The 14,954-nt window shown below is 49.2% G+C and overlaps 1 protein-coding gene across 4 annotated transcripts in view; it reads left to right on the top strand.

Annotated features, from left to right (window-relative positions):
• The window catches only part of LOC116847115 (loricrin), a 233,164-nt gene that overhangs the window by 158,557 nt on the left and 59,653 nt on the right, over nucleotides 1-14,954 (top strand). The gene's annotated exons all lie outside the window — the stretch shown is intronic.

The raw sequence follows: 14,954 nt of genomic DNA, 5'->3' as shown, positions 1-14,954 counted from the left end.
AGGAGGAGGAAGAGGAGGAGGAGGAGGAGGAGGAGGAGGAGAAGGAAGACGGCCGCGGGGGCAGAGGAGAGCCGTTGGGAGGTGGTAGGTGCCCGGGGATCGCGGGGCCCAGGAGTAAAGAGCAAAGTAAAGGGTTCCTGCGGTCGGAGGCGCGTTGTTGCGGTTAAAGCCGTAACACGTCGCGTCCAACCTGCAGCCGCTTCTTAACTACCCGCTCGCCGCGAAGCGCGGATACCTGCTTGGTAGCCGCGCCGCGCATTTATAATATACGCGCCCGAGACGAACGGCGCGGCGTCGATTATTGGCCGGACACGACCGCAGAGCTCAGACCGGACAGTTCGAGCTCTGTCTCTCTCTCTCTCTTTCTCTCTCTTTCTCGTTCGTTCTTTCTCGGCCATCCGGCTCCAGCTTCGGCTTTGGTCAACGTGGCTACGAGTAGCGATCGACCGCTCGGCGAATTCGTAGTATCGAGAATTTTCGATAAACAAAAACCGCCGACCTGAAGACGAGAAGAGAACTCGATTCGAAGGTTCCGCAAAAAAAGTACCTCACGGGCGCAATTATAATATACGCGCCGCACGGGAGCGGGAGCGTGCGCGCCGATGAACCGCGATTACTGCCGCCCTCGACACGACCGCGCTGTTTCTCGGAGCCTCAAGGTCAGCTGTGTGAAGTCGACCCCCGACCACGGAGAGCTTAATTATATCCACAATTGTTCGTTTAGTGGTCGTTTAGTTGCGTTTTGGTAGCCCCAATTCTCGATGTTTGATAGCTAAGATCGCGATAAAAATCACGGAAAATAAAACATGCAGACAAAGTTAGTCTCTCATAGAAGTTTCTCCCCTACTTAATTATCACTGTTACTATTCATTCAATGATCACTTTGTAGTGTTTGGTAACTCGTATCCACGTTTGGTAGTGGACATTCTAATTTTTAATACGGAAAATAGGGTATATGGGTGATCAACTTCACATTTACATATCCCATTTCTCATATTAGTAATTACAATGTCCACTACCAAACGTTGGAGATAGACTATCAAACTAGAAACCTATGAGACAAATGCTAGCAGTTGCAATGAAGTAAAATACTGCACTAAGAAAAGAAACGTTGGTAATCTACCAATTATATTACAGAAATAATTATCATAAACTATAGCCAAGAAATATTTTTTTATTAAATTGTATTATAATAATTGTATTGTATTATATTTATTGTGTTGTATTATATTATATTATATTATAATATAAGATATATATATTATAATATATATATATATATATATATATATATATATATATATATATATATATATATATATCAATAGTATTATATTATATTATATAATTATGTATTATAATATTATAACCTTATATGTCATGTTACCATTACTATTTTCGTACTAGACAACCAAAAATATGATTGAGGCTAAAACTAAATAAATTCAGCCATTCTTTTCTCTCAGTACGTGGAAAGAAACTTTTAAAGAAAAGATACCAAATTAAAATTGTTGATCCTACTTTCAATCTCAATATTTGATTCAACATCTACTTTGATACTTTGAAGTTTATACCAACATCTTTTAATTCTATTTAACCTACTAACTACTGAAGAGGATTTTTTAAAAACCTATAAGTGGTATTTTATACTTATTTAGAGGCGCTAAGTAACACTTCAGTTTCCATATTCATTAAATGTACACTGATCTTTTCGAAAGGATTTTGCTAGACCAGCAGAAAATTTGCTGGGCCAGCAAATTATTTTTCTCCGTGTAGTGACATCAAAAAAATTTATTTGACGTAACTAATTTTACAAATTATTCGTTATTAGAGTAGAAGTAGTTTCGTTGCCAGGATAGACAAAATTTGTTGAGTGTATTTGTCCTAAAAATCACGTTAATTTGCTATTGATGCAAAATATATCCTTAGCAAATTTATTTGCCATCGGAGCCAACCTGCAACTGCTTGTATGAATCCATCATGGTTCTTACAGCAAAATAATTTGTAGATTCAACAAATTATATCCAGCAAATAGTGATTAGAACTCTTAGCAAATCTTTTTGCTGTCCATATAATAACGAAAGGATTTTGCTAGACCAACAGAAAATTTGCTGGGCCAACAAATAATTTTTCTCCGTGTGATATTTTATTCTAATTGGAATTGTTCGTGGTCGAGGAACCAACGTGATAAGGCTGTTGAAGTTGGGGACTTTTATCGTGCAAAATACCGCAGTTCAGGACTCGATACCGGTGTGATCTCGATCGGTTCGCGTCCCCTGTGGTCGTCGCGCGAAAACGCCTCGTCCGTATTGTCGTCCGACGATAAGCGCTCCTCGTGTCACTACTTGACCCCGACGGGACAAGAATGTTCCAGAATTGCGGTACTAAAATCCGTTGTCGGGCTACCGCGGAATCCGCGTGGCGCAGCGCGTCGCGAGGCTAATCTGCGCGGCATGATAAAGACGATTCCATAAATCGTAACAAAAAACAAGATACACGGCGGAATCCCGGCGTGCGCGACGCGAGAGCTGGACGCGTAAGAAGGATTTTATGCGCGAGTCGAGCGCGCGCAATTATAATGCGCGCGAGTCGCAATAAATGGCGAACGATTACCGTGACGACCGCAGGATTCCCGGTAAACTCTCGGCAAGACGGTAGCCGACGTATAAGCGACTCTCCGTTGTGTACGCTAGATGGTCACTCTGAATTACTCGAAAGGGAGGGAAAAAAGAGGAAAAAGAAAAAGACCGCGCCGGCCTGTCGCGTGCAATTATAACGCGGCGTGTCGGCACGTACAACAAGCGCGACCGCAGAGTCCGCAGTCTGCTTGTTTAAAACCAGACACTTGTCAGGTGCGATTTTCGGCGCAAAAAAGTCCTACGCGTCGTGAGAAATCATTTAGTCGCCCGGGACGGCAATTGTGTGCGACGCGATTGCATGGAGTATGTGTGTGTGCATGCATGTGTGCGATGTGCGCGTACGTGCGCGCATATGTGTACGTGTGAACCTTGTTGCGCGCGTAGAAACCGTAGTTAAACGAACGTATCGTAATTTGCGGAGAGGTATGAAGCAAAAAAAAGGCACAGAGGAACAATTGCTCAATCTTCTGCGGCTTTACACCGGCGACGTCCTTGCGATTACAAACGGCAGTCGTTTTTCCAGCGTCGTGTTTCCTTGCCGCCCGTCCGCTTGTCCGTCCGTCCGTCCGTCCTTGCGGACGTGTTAACGCGGATTGGGAGAGAACGCGAGATCACGTGTTAATTGGCGCTCGATATCGGCCAACGCGGCCGATTTCCAACGGCGATCGATTGCAAAAGCGGTTTTGTCGGCTCATTAATCTCGCGTCCCCGGCCCCTTCGACAATTAAAACCGATGAAATCGCCGGCGACACGGGGAGCGCGCGCGCGTCGCCTAAGCCGAGGCGTAAAGCCTGCGTTGAAGGCGCGATCGACGGCTCGCTTCCATAAATGGCCTGTCCTTTTTTTCCTTTTTATCGCGGCGGGTGTACAACGCGCGTTAAAATCGTAAAGCGCGCGATTTCGCTCCAATTTCACCGGTCACCACCACCGATACGCCGAGATAACGGCGTGGCCATTAAGATCGCTGGCAACGATAATGAATCCACCTCCCCCACTGCCCGTCTCGCGCCCTGTGCGCCCGATCGAGCGACGTTAAATTGCAGCGACTTCGCGCTCGCGCGCCCGGTTTTTGCTGAAACGAGAAAAGCCGCATTAAGCTTCGCGCGGCGTTAATATGCGTCCAATCACATCACTTCGCTTTTCACTCTAATGGCCATTTGATCGCGCTCGCGCTCGTTAACGATGCTGTCTAAATGTCAATCCTCAAGAGGATCGCGTTTAACTTCCTCTCCCCTCAACTAGCTTGAATTTTCGCGTTTTGCTCGTCGGCGCGCTCCTGCGCGTACCGTTATGACAATCCGCGCGTCCGACAGAACGGCCTCGTCATTGAAGAGACGATTTACATACGCCGTGAAACGTGTGTTCCTCCTATAAAACGTCGGATCGACGACACACGCCGATGGGACGGGAGAGAGGGGAAGGGGGAAGAAGAGCGGCGCAGAATTTCGATCCAGTTCGAGGGACTGCGAGCTCGAAATAATTCGCTCCGCCGTGCGCCAACGAGGGAACCAACGAACCGCGGTCGCTTCTGTTGCGCAAGCTACTCCTTTTAGAAACTAATTTTTACGAGCTCGAACAATAAGCGGAACTAATGTGCACGCGGCTCGACCGTTTGACGATCGTCGATCCCGCTGGCGCTCGCGCGCGATTCTCGTGGATCCTCCACCGGAAGGGCGCGTCTCGCAAGTGGAAGAACTGAAGAAAGATCGCGAGAAAGAGCAAGGGATCTATTTAAGAGAAGGATGATCCTAATTAAAACGAAAAGGAAAAAGGGAAGTTTCTCGGAAGGCCGAGTGTCTTGCGAGTGGAAGGACGAGAAGAGAAATAATCGCGGCAAAGAGCAGAGAATCTCTTCAAGGGCGAGAAAAAGAGAGAAAGAGTGATCGAGTTAATCCTAATTAAAGAGAAAAAGAAAAGAAAATATTTCTCGGAAGAGTACGTCTTGCAGGTAAAAGAATGAAGAGGAAAAAGATTGCGGATAAGAGCAGAGAATTTGTTTAAGAGAGAGAGTAATCAAATTATTTCTAATTAGAAAGAAAAAAAGAGAAAATTCTCGGAAGAGTGCGACTTGCAAATGCAAGAATAAGCAGAGGAGAAAAATTGCGAGAAAGGGCAGAGGATTTGTTGAAGAAAGAGAGAGAGAGAGAGAGAGAGAGAAAGAGAGACAGAGAGAGACAGAGAGAGACGAAGTTAATTCTAATTAAGGTAAAGATACTAATTCCCGGACACGTACCTAATCCTGAACATTCTTATTATTTTAGTCTTTAAATATGAATATTAAAATTTTTAACAAAATGTATGTACATACTCAATATTTGTATATATATTTTATGTTGAAAGTTTAAGTATTTGTATTGAAAGACCAAAGTAGTAAGAATGTGCAGAGCTAGATACGTGTCCGTGTTGATACTGTTACTTTAACAAAAAACAAGAAAAGAAAAAGAAAATAACGTCACGAAAAAGTGGAATCTTACCGCGACTTCCACCGTAACGCGATCTATCTGAATCCGCGAGTCGCGCGAATCGCGACAAGATCGAGCGGCAGGATTCAGCGACAACCTCCTGCTGCCATCTGCGACTTACCGCGGGTCGAAACGCGAAACTCGCTCGTACCTTTGGTCGAGGCCGGCCGCGGACGGCTGACTCGGTGGGTAAGAACGACCGGCCGACGCGGTCTCGCCGACGTCGATCCGGCGCAATAATTAATAACCGGGGTGGTGCCGGTTTAATGCGCCGCGCGGTCGACGTCGAGGCGCGGCGGGGCGAAAAAAGGGAGAAGACGCTCTCTCGCTTCTCTCTAGGTATATGGATGGATCGGGCGGTCGCGCCGGATATCGGCGCCATTAATAACGCCAATTAAAACAGGCTGCGCCCATTGACAGATTGACGGGGGTGCCTCTCTCTGACCGAGCCGCCACCGCGGGACGAGTCGGTTGCGCTTGCTCTTCTTCTTTTCTCTCTCTCTCTCTCTCTCTCTCTCTCTCTCTCTTTCTTTCTCTCGCTTACCTGCCTTAGGAGAGCGGGGGCGACTTATTATTAATTTCCGCTTGGTGGCCGCCCTGGCGGTTCGCCGACCCCGACTCCACGCGGTTTTAGACCGATCGCGATACACGCGAGGCCGTGTTTATGTCAACGGCGCACGTGGGCGGCGCGATATGAGAGATCGCCTCGTTACCTCGTGGCATGCCCGCGCTTCCAGGATGCGCGGGCTGTGGAAGCCACGGCCGAACAGGTTACGAATGCGGTTACAAATGCACCCGCGAATGTCTCCGCATACGTGACAAAGAGATCCTTGTCAGGCTGGCCTCCTCACCAACGCCGAGGCTATCCGTATCCGTCGCAACATTTGATGCTATTGATGTGCTAATTGGTTGCTCTAGTCCCGCTTTTCGTGCTTCAGTCGTTTAGCAGGGAACAACTCGATCTAACTCGAGGGTCTAGCATGGCCGGGCCAAGCACGGTCTAGACTGTTTCTGTACACTTTGCGACAAGCAACAAATTCGGCGCCATTTATCTTCTGAAAGTTCGTTCCTTGCCGAGTATCATGATACCAAGAACACAAGAGCAATTAATTTGTTGTAGAAGTATGCATATTGTGCTTTTGCAAAACTTTATTATATCTCGAAAATATTTTCATACCTAACCTTCTGAAAGCATAAATAGTACATCATTCAGACACATAATCTATTTTTCCGATCACAGCACTCTATTAGTATGTGGCAGGCCAGCTTAAACTGACCCCCTTTTCCCCATAATTTTCTGCTGAATAATTACAGCACAAAAATTGGGACTAGGACAATTAATTAGCACATAAACAGCGTTAAACATCGTTACGAATGCGAATTATTTTTGCATTAGTGAGGGAACCAACTTGACAAGAGTAACAGAGAATGTCGTCTTATCAGGATCGGTCGATCTCTCTGTCGTGTAGTGAAACACCGAAATGGCACTTCCATAAGCGAGAGCGAAGCGACTCAGAACTGCTAACTGCCTCTCGAGAAAAGATCGCAATCGGAGCCGCGTTTTCCCGCAACGGAATCATGGACACGCGCACATATGTTACTCGACGACTCGTCCCGGATTGATACTTTCGAATTAATCGCTCGCGGGAGACGAATTCGGCGGTCGCCGTGAACCGGACGCGGCCGCCGGCCGATTAATAACGCTCCCAGCGTCTAATTCCGGCTCTTGCCGGGCGGTATGACGAATAGTCGCGTTATCCACGCGAAGCCGTGCTTGGGTTTCGGCTCGATGGGACCAAGGGCTGACGGCTCTCTCGCTCTTCGGCCTGAGGGGCGGAGGAGAGGGTGGTGGTTGAGCAGCAGCAGCAGTAGCAGTAGTAGTAGTAGTAGCAGCAGCAGCAGCAGCAGCAGGAGGAGGAGGCGGAGGTGCAGGGGGTTGAAGGGGTGGCAGATTGATCCGTCACGGAGCGCGAGCACAATCACCCCCATTAGACATTATGTGCCTCCCGGCCGCACGTACACGCACGCAAGCCGCGCGACCATCTACGCGAGCACGCACGCGTGTGCGCGCGCGAGCGTTACCACCGAAATGTATCCACTCTGTACCTCGGGCTCTCTCTCTCTCTCTCTCTCTCTTTCTCCCTTTTCCTTTCTCTCTCTCTAAACTATGATACTTGCTCTGATCTACCGTTCCGGCCGCAACGCAATGCCGTAGGTACGAGAGAAGAGCTCGAATTCGCCTGTCGTCCGCGCTCCATCGCGATCAACCGGAAATCGCAAAGACTGGTCCTCTTCTCTCTCTCTCTCTCTCTATCAGTTCACCCTGGTCGTTGCGCGCGTCGTGCCGAGAAAATCGCGCGTGTATCGTAATCATATCGTGTTCTTCGCCGGTTAGATCTCTCTTGCGATTCTCTCTCTTTCCTTCCTTCAGCTCTTCCTTCCTCTCCTTTGCGCCTTCTTCGGGAACGGCGCGCGCGCGCGCGCGCGAACACGAAGAGCGCGAGAGAGCGACGCGAAAGCGCGCGCGGCGACACGGCGCGCTGCTCACCATTTCCCGCGACTGCCGAAGCCACCCACGTAGCCCGCCGCTCGTTTGTCATCCGACAAATAGCCTTTCTGCCGCGCGAGAGGAGCCAAGTGCGTGTGCGACGCGCGTACACGCTCTCACGCGCGCCTCGTTCATCTCGCCCCGGGCCCGTGCGCTTCTTCTTGCGCGCGGGTACCCGGCTCGTAAGATTATTATTATCCTAACGGTCAGGGCCGCGTCGCCTCCGACGAGCGAGAGTCGACGGCTCCTGTTTGCCACAATTGTTTCACTTTTATCTGAATATTCGCGAAATTATCGCACGCGCATCAATAGGTGTCTACTGATAAGAGAAAGAGACGAGGTTTGGTCTCGGTATATTTGACTAGAAATTCATCTCATGGTTCTGAATCAGGTTGATTAGTTATCCGGTTTGTAAGGATGTCGTCGAGAAGTCTCATGTGACGACCTTATTGATAATAAAGATCATTAATGATTAGCTGAAACTGCTCATCGTTGACCGAGTTATCGCCAAGTTTCAAGAAAATTAAATCAGGAAGAGGGAGTGAGATGCCCAGGTTTCATGTAGCTTATATTTCCCGCAGAGTTCTAGAGAACGTCTATACAAAGTTTGGTCGATCGATCAAAAAGTTTCGAAGTTTATCGAGAATAGATAGACAGACATTCTATTTTATATATAGATTAAGACTCGATAACATCCTTGTAGAATCGGCTGGGATCAACCTAATTAGAGAATCATGGGATAAATTTCTAGTCGGGTACTTGCATTGGGCGTTGTTGAATAGTAAAGCTCGTCACGGCGACATTACCTTTGCCATGAGCGCGAGTTAAAAAAAGAAGCAGTCAGCCTCTTCCTCCGTGTTTTCCTCGGCAACGATCCTTCGTCAATGCACTAACGCGCGTCGCGGCAACATCTGGTGCTGTGAGCGAGGACGCCGCGAGAATTCGCATATAAATTAGACGCTATTCGGGGAATGCGGTGCGGCGAGCGATGTCGTGGTCGATTAATACTTTCTGTTTGAAGCGGACTGCTCGCGGCGTCGTCTATCTGCGCAGCACGCGCGACAACAAACTAGAAGCGATAAATCACTTCCTTCGACGGGGAATCAGATCGCTCATAGGCGAGATCTCCGGTACTCCCGTCGCATAATTAAACCAAGAAGAATCGATGACGATCTATCCGGTCGCTCGGCATTATTCCGCGACGCGGTATCGCTTTTCGAAACTTTTCCCGATTCCCGAGAAGAAAAATGAATGCTCTCCCCCACAAAGGGAGCGACTTCCTCGGTTTAGGAAAGCCGAGCGCTTGCCAACTCGCAAGGGGTAACTCCGAGGGTCGGCTCGGCTCTCGCGGAGGACGAGGGGAGAGGCCGGATTGTCAGGGGAAGCGAAGGAAAGAGCGACGAAGACGACGGTGGCGGACGAGGTGAGATGAATAAATAAGAGGGTTTTGAAAGGAGCTCGTTGTGGTCCAGGAGGTTATTACGTGGCGTCACGCGATGATGTATCCGCGCTGGTTCAGATTGTCTCCGCGAGATGGGACCACAGACCGTGAAATATGCAACCAACCCCCGGGTTAAACCCCCGGGAGGCACGCCGCCCGCCCTTATTCACGACCGCATCACCACCTTCAGACGTTGAGGAGGAGATCGTCGCGTCTTTCTCGGGGAGGGTCGGTGCGCGCCGACGCCTTGCGATCCTCGGCGAATATCCTTTACGAGGATATCGCCAATGTCTCGGGATATATTCAATGTTTGTAATTGACTTCGGAGCAAGCGAGTGGCTGACGCGTTCCACTCTTTTCTATCTGACTTCCTCTCTCCCTTTCGTAAGATGAAATTTGTGATTCGAGCGATCCGACATCGCGGTTTCGCAACAGACGGTGCGAGAACGGTACGAGAGATCTTTCCAAAAGCATTATTTTCACGAAACTATAATGGTGTGCGCCAAACGCGATCGAGGTTTGAAAGCATTATCAGCGCAAGGAGAGTGTTACAACCAATATGAATTTAAATTAAATAGATTGCATTAAAAAGTGCTGTGTTGTTATATGTCTATCTACACAATTCTTATAATATAGGGAAGACCAAGAAGAGTATATTGCTTACGTGTTTTCTTTTCCAGTCAGCTATCTCGAGAGAATATAAAATCACGAAATGGTCCTTCTGAAAATACTTTTTCCCGCCCCGACTGTCACTATTTAAAATGAAATTTTTTGCAAGCGTATGATATACTGTTTCAGATAATAAAAACAACGTTCATTCATAAAACGATTGAAATTGAGCTGACGAGATAAAGTTCACCCATTATTAAGAGCCAACAGCAGGGCTGTGGAGGCCTCTCGCGGAAACCACGGAACTACTAAGCATAATACGTATTTCATACGTGGCCTTTTTACCCGTTACTGGGCAACTGAACCCGGTACTAGAGCAACGTTGCTCACATTTTGATTATTACAAAGCATTATTATAAAGCAAAATATATAGTTAACAGCCCCGGATCAATTAATATCTTCATTAATATCTTCATATATCTTCATATAGGACTAAAAATTTATCCCATCTCAGTCGAAAATAAATCGTAGCTTGCTGGAAGTTGATTATGGCCCACTTAGACTCTCTTGAACGCTCCAAGTTGGCTACAATCAGCTTCTAACAAACTAGTGACCGTTTCATTTTCGATTGGAATGATTAGGCTGATTCCAATCAGTTAGATTCACATCAGGTGGTGTTATCCTAATTACCAATAAGGACTTAATTATTTATTATTCTTATTACTGATAAGGAGTATTACGTTGTGTTACATGACTTATCAGAATCTGACAACATCGCCTTATATAAACCAGATAACTGATTAGAATCAATCTGATCAGGACCGTGGGATAAGTTTCTAGTCGAGTAATGGCCTCAACGGAAAGATTATTGTTATCCTTCTATTATGGGGGGTCCGCAGAACGAATACTACGGCTGGGGGATTCGTAGGGTTTAGTTACGTCATACAGCACTGAGAGTTCCGCTAAAACACACATAGGCAAACACACATATAGCAAAGAAGACCAGTATACCACCATCCGGAGTGGTTTCAGCAACCCTTTTGTATGAATGGGCGAAAAAGTAATATTAACACATTTTTTTGCCGCGGCAATCATATTTAGCCCACCCGCGTTTTCTCCGTGTGCGAAACAAGACACATTTTCCGAGGCAGGTTTCGCGCGAACGTTTGAAAACGCGTCGAACGAGGTCGCGGCGTCACGGAATTCTCCATAAAAGCGTGCCGCGACGAGTAAAATATCGCTATGCAACGCGACGCAACGTGTCCCCGCGATGATTAACGAGCAAAAGGATTTTTACCGCGCGGCGCATCGAAATCCGAGCACGGAGGCTCGTTCTCTCGTCCACTCTCTCTCTCTCTCTTTCTCCCTCTCTCTCTCTCCCTCCCCTCTCTCTGTCTCTCTCTCTCTCTCTCTCTCTCTCTCGGCGTCGTCGCCGATCGATAGCTTTTAAAATACTCCGTTAAATCGAGATGGGTCCGCGACGTGCATAGCGTCGGCTCGTCGAGAAGGGCGTATCCGGATTGCCTGGCAATAATTTCCATATATATGTGCGAGCTAGGTGCAGTGACGGCGCATAGATCACGAGCGCCCACCGGCACGCGACAGCACGTGCTGCTCGCGTTGCGCTCGTCCACCACCACCACCACCCCCTCACGTGTCGCTGTACACTTAGGGCGAGTCCTAGACGACTACAACGACGACTACGGCGACGACGACAACAAACCACTCGAGTGCGTCCCCCTTATATGCGCGACGTAACCCTTCTACCAGCCATTACCGTAACGCTATTCCGTGTCCGCAGAATGCGACTCGCTCGCGGGAAACGCGATGACCAATTCCACCCTCGGCCACTTCGCTACCACTCTCTCACGGAGGGGGTGTGGATGTCATTTTATCGCTTGTGTTGGTTGTCTGTTTCTCTAATGTGATACTTCGAACTGGGAAAAAGGGTCACACTGCAAATCCAAGTGTGTTATTTCTTTTCGCACGTTTCTCATCACCTCACCGTCACGTCACTTAATACGTTTAAACGTATTAGATTGTTATTTACATGTCTTAAGCGTGTTAAGTGACGCGATTTGAAGCCACGAGAAACGCGTAAAAAGAGTTTCAGTCAAATTATGCGCTTATGCGTTTGAGAGTAATGATACGCTTAGATTTGCAATTTAGGGCAGAGGATCGAACGATCGGTGCGCAACAGAGTCGTAGAAGGTGTCCTCGCAAATCCGACTCTACGCACGGCGCAATAATAATCGCGTCTAAACAAGGGGACGTGGCGAACAGAACGTAATCATATTATGATGCTATGGCCTTTAGCTCTCGCGGGAGCGCCGGAGGGTCGTGTGTTTGACATTTAGCATTTCCCGCGGGAAGGTTGTCTCTTTGTCCGCCGCTGAGGAATCTCATTCTCCTAACATTATCACGTGTTTTCGAGAGACAAACGTAACACGCGACGAGATCCTGTATGAAGAAATCACACACGTATCTCACGTTCTTCGTTAAAACCGCGCACCGAGCGTCATCTCGCGACAGAGAAATAGAAAGAGAAAGAGATAAAGTTAAACGCGCTGTCGCCAAAATCCCGCGATTTAACTAATAAAATACCGTCACGCCGGCAAGAGCCGCCGCGAAACAACGAAGATTTATACCAGGTCGTCGCGATTTCTTTCTGTATCAAACGGACGCGTCTAACCGGTCTGTCCGGGCGAAAGTAAGAGCTCCTCTTCTTAAGATTAACGATACTTTAGTGCTCTTTTAAAGAGATCGTTCCGCCGTCCCCGCGCCGAGCCGCGGCTCGAACCCGGATACTCGTGTCCCCCCTCGCAGGAATGCTCAGGATTAACCGCCACCTCGACGAAGGTCCCCTCTCATTCTCTCCGCGCCACCCCCGCGACTCGCGATCCCCACTTCGTTATTCTCCACCGCGGCGCTACCCTCGGAACGGGGGAGGACCGGGAGGGAGAGAGGAAAAAAAAGAGCAGCAATCGTCGGAACTTGAAAGCAGGGCATTTTATGATGACTACAAAAGTGGTCGCGGACCACCGTTGGGGTGGCGAGAAAGAGGGTGGCACGGCGGCGCGGTGAGACGAGGGTGAGCGGCGGTAGCGGCAGCCACTACCACTACGACTACCACCACCATCACCACCGCCACCATCAGCGCCGCTGCCGCCGCCGCCGCCGCCGCCACGACCAACTCCACCACCCCGCCACCGCCACCGACTGCTGCCTCCTTTCCTTCGTCCTTAACAGGACCAAGCGACGTAAGGGAGAACGAGCGCGAGAGAGAAGGGCCGGGATAGAGAGCGCGACGAACACCCTCGGCAGGATGGCGGAGGCGGCAGGGACTTGAATTGATTGCTTTCATTACGCAAAAAAGTCGCCCTCTCTCGCTCTCCCCCTCTCTCGTTCTCTCTCCTCCTTGCCGCGTGGGCCACCCCTCACCTTGCCCTCCGTATTTTTAACTTCTGCCGCGCGACACTGGCGAATAAGTAAGTGCGCTATTTACATCAAATCTCGTGAGTTATCGCCGCCCACCTTTCTTTTCCTCCCGCTCCTCGCCATCCGAGCAACTTTGTCCAAGAAGAGGGGTGGAGGAGGGAAGGGGGGTAAATCCTTTGTGTGGGGCCGTTACGAAGTCCTGCGCGACAATGACGAGGATGTCCTCGTCCGCGATACCACGGGCTCGCGGTCGGGAAGCAGCGTTAATCTCTTAATTTCCAAGCCGCAGCGTAGAATGGAACGTGCTCGCTGAAGCAGCCCTAATTACCAAATCGACCATCGCGACGGTTCAAGGCAGTCGTGCGGATGTGCGACGCGCTTAAATAACATCGTCAATTTCGACAATGTCCCTTTCGCGGCGCGAGCTCCTCGATCTCGCGTGCTATGACAAAGGAGATTAATGCGGCGGTCGGCCGGTCGGATTAGGAAGGTTAGTGGCTCGTCTAGGCACTGATTAGGGACAGCCAAGTGCACGATGCAGCCGCATTACCCCAATGATCGATGCACCCCGTGCGGCGACCTCATCTGCATCTGCCCCCGCGTGTGCCGCACCGCAGCAACGCTTCCCGCCCTCCACCACCCACACACCGCACAGGGCTGGTCGGACCTCTGGGTCCACGGTGCGTCCCCATTCGCCTACAAATGCGTCTCACGTCGAGAGCGCCGGTGCAATCATGTAGAGGACATATTACCCGTCAACGCGACCCGAGCCGCTCGTTCGTTCAGGCAAATGATATGCCAAAGCGTAATCTCGCGCGGGATCCTCGAGAGATTAGATCCAGCGGCGTAGTAATGACGAATGGTGGCTCCTCGAGGATCGCGCGCGTCAGGTGGAGGAGGGGTTTTCTCTCCTTTTTTTTTTCACGAGGGGCGCGAATGAGCCTCGGAACGTCGCGCTGGGAATCGCGCGAGGAACCGACGAGGTTGCGAAAGAGGACACGGCGGAGATGACGAGAGCAGTCCTCTTTGTGGGGGGTGACGAGCGTCTCGGCTTCTCGTCGATCAATCGAAGCCACTGTGGTTGCAGGAAGGAAGGTAAAAAAGGAAGAGGAGGAAAGAGAATGATGCGGCGAGCCAGAAATACGTGCGTCTTTTTCAAAGTCGAGTAACTCTATGCAGGCGCGCGACTTCCCGCGCGAGTTCTTCGATATTCTCACGAATCGACCGTGCTGCCAAGGAAGTTTTCGCCCCGCCCGGGTGTCGGTGTCGCGTTCAAGCCGCCGTTGCGCAACAACACGCTGTTTGACAAGACGCGCGTACGTTTCGCGATCTCGGGGTATCTAGTGTCAGCAAGCGAGCGCGCGTGGGGGTTGGGAAGGAAGAAAAAGAGAGAGAATGGAGTCGCAAGAGAACGCACTCGAATGTAAACCGGACCCTTGTGAGATTCGCGGCCCAGCGACGGTCCCACCGACGACGATTGACGACGGCTGACCGCACCTTCCGGGCGATCCGGCCCGCGCGGCTCGAAACAGAGCCCAGTCCTTCACGGGGCAGTGTAATACTTGGAAAGGTGCTGCCTCGACTGCAAATGAAATCTTCTTGGCCAATTTTTGCACGTGAAATTCATTTTATGCTCCGCGTGTAAACTCTGGGCTTCTCCCCTCCCCCTTTCGGCTTGTAAAATTTAAGATTTATTTAAAATTATACAATTTTTATATATATATATATATATATATATATCCCCCTTTCGGCTTGTAAAATTTAAGATTTATTTAAAATTATACAATTTTTATATATATATATATATATATATATAT

Source organism: Odontomachus brunneus, unplaced genomic scaffold, assembly GCF_010583005.1.
Source record: "Odontomachus brunneus isolate Ranch 3 - 2012 unplaced genomic scaffold, Obru_v1 Obru_scaffold_074, whole genome shotgun sequence".
Lineage (NCBI taxonomy): Eukaryota > Metazoa > Arthropoda > Insecta > Hymenoptera > Formicidae > Odontomachus > Odontomachus brunneus.
The sequence above is the reverse complement of the archived record's forward strand: the minus strand, read 5'-3'. Positions and strand labels throughout refer to the sequence as shown.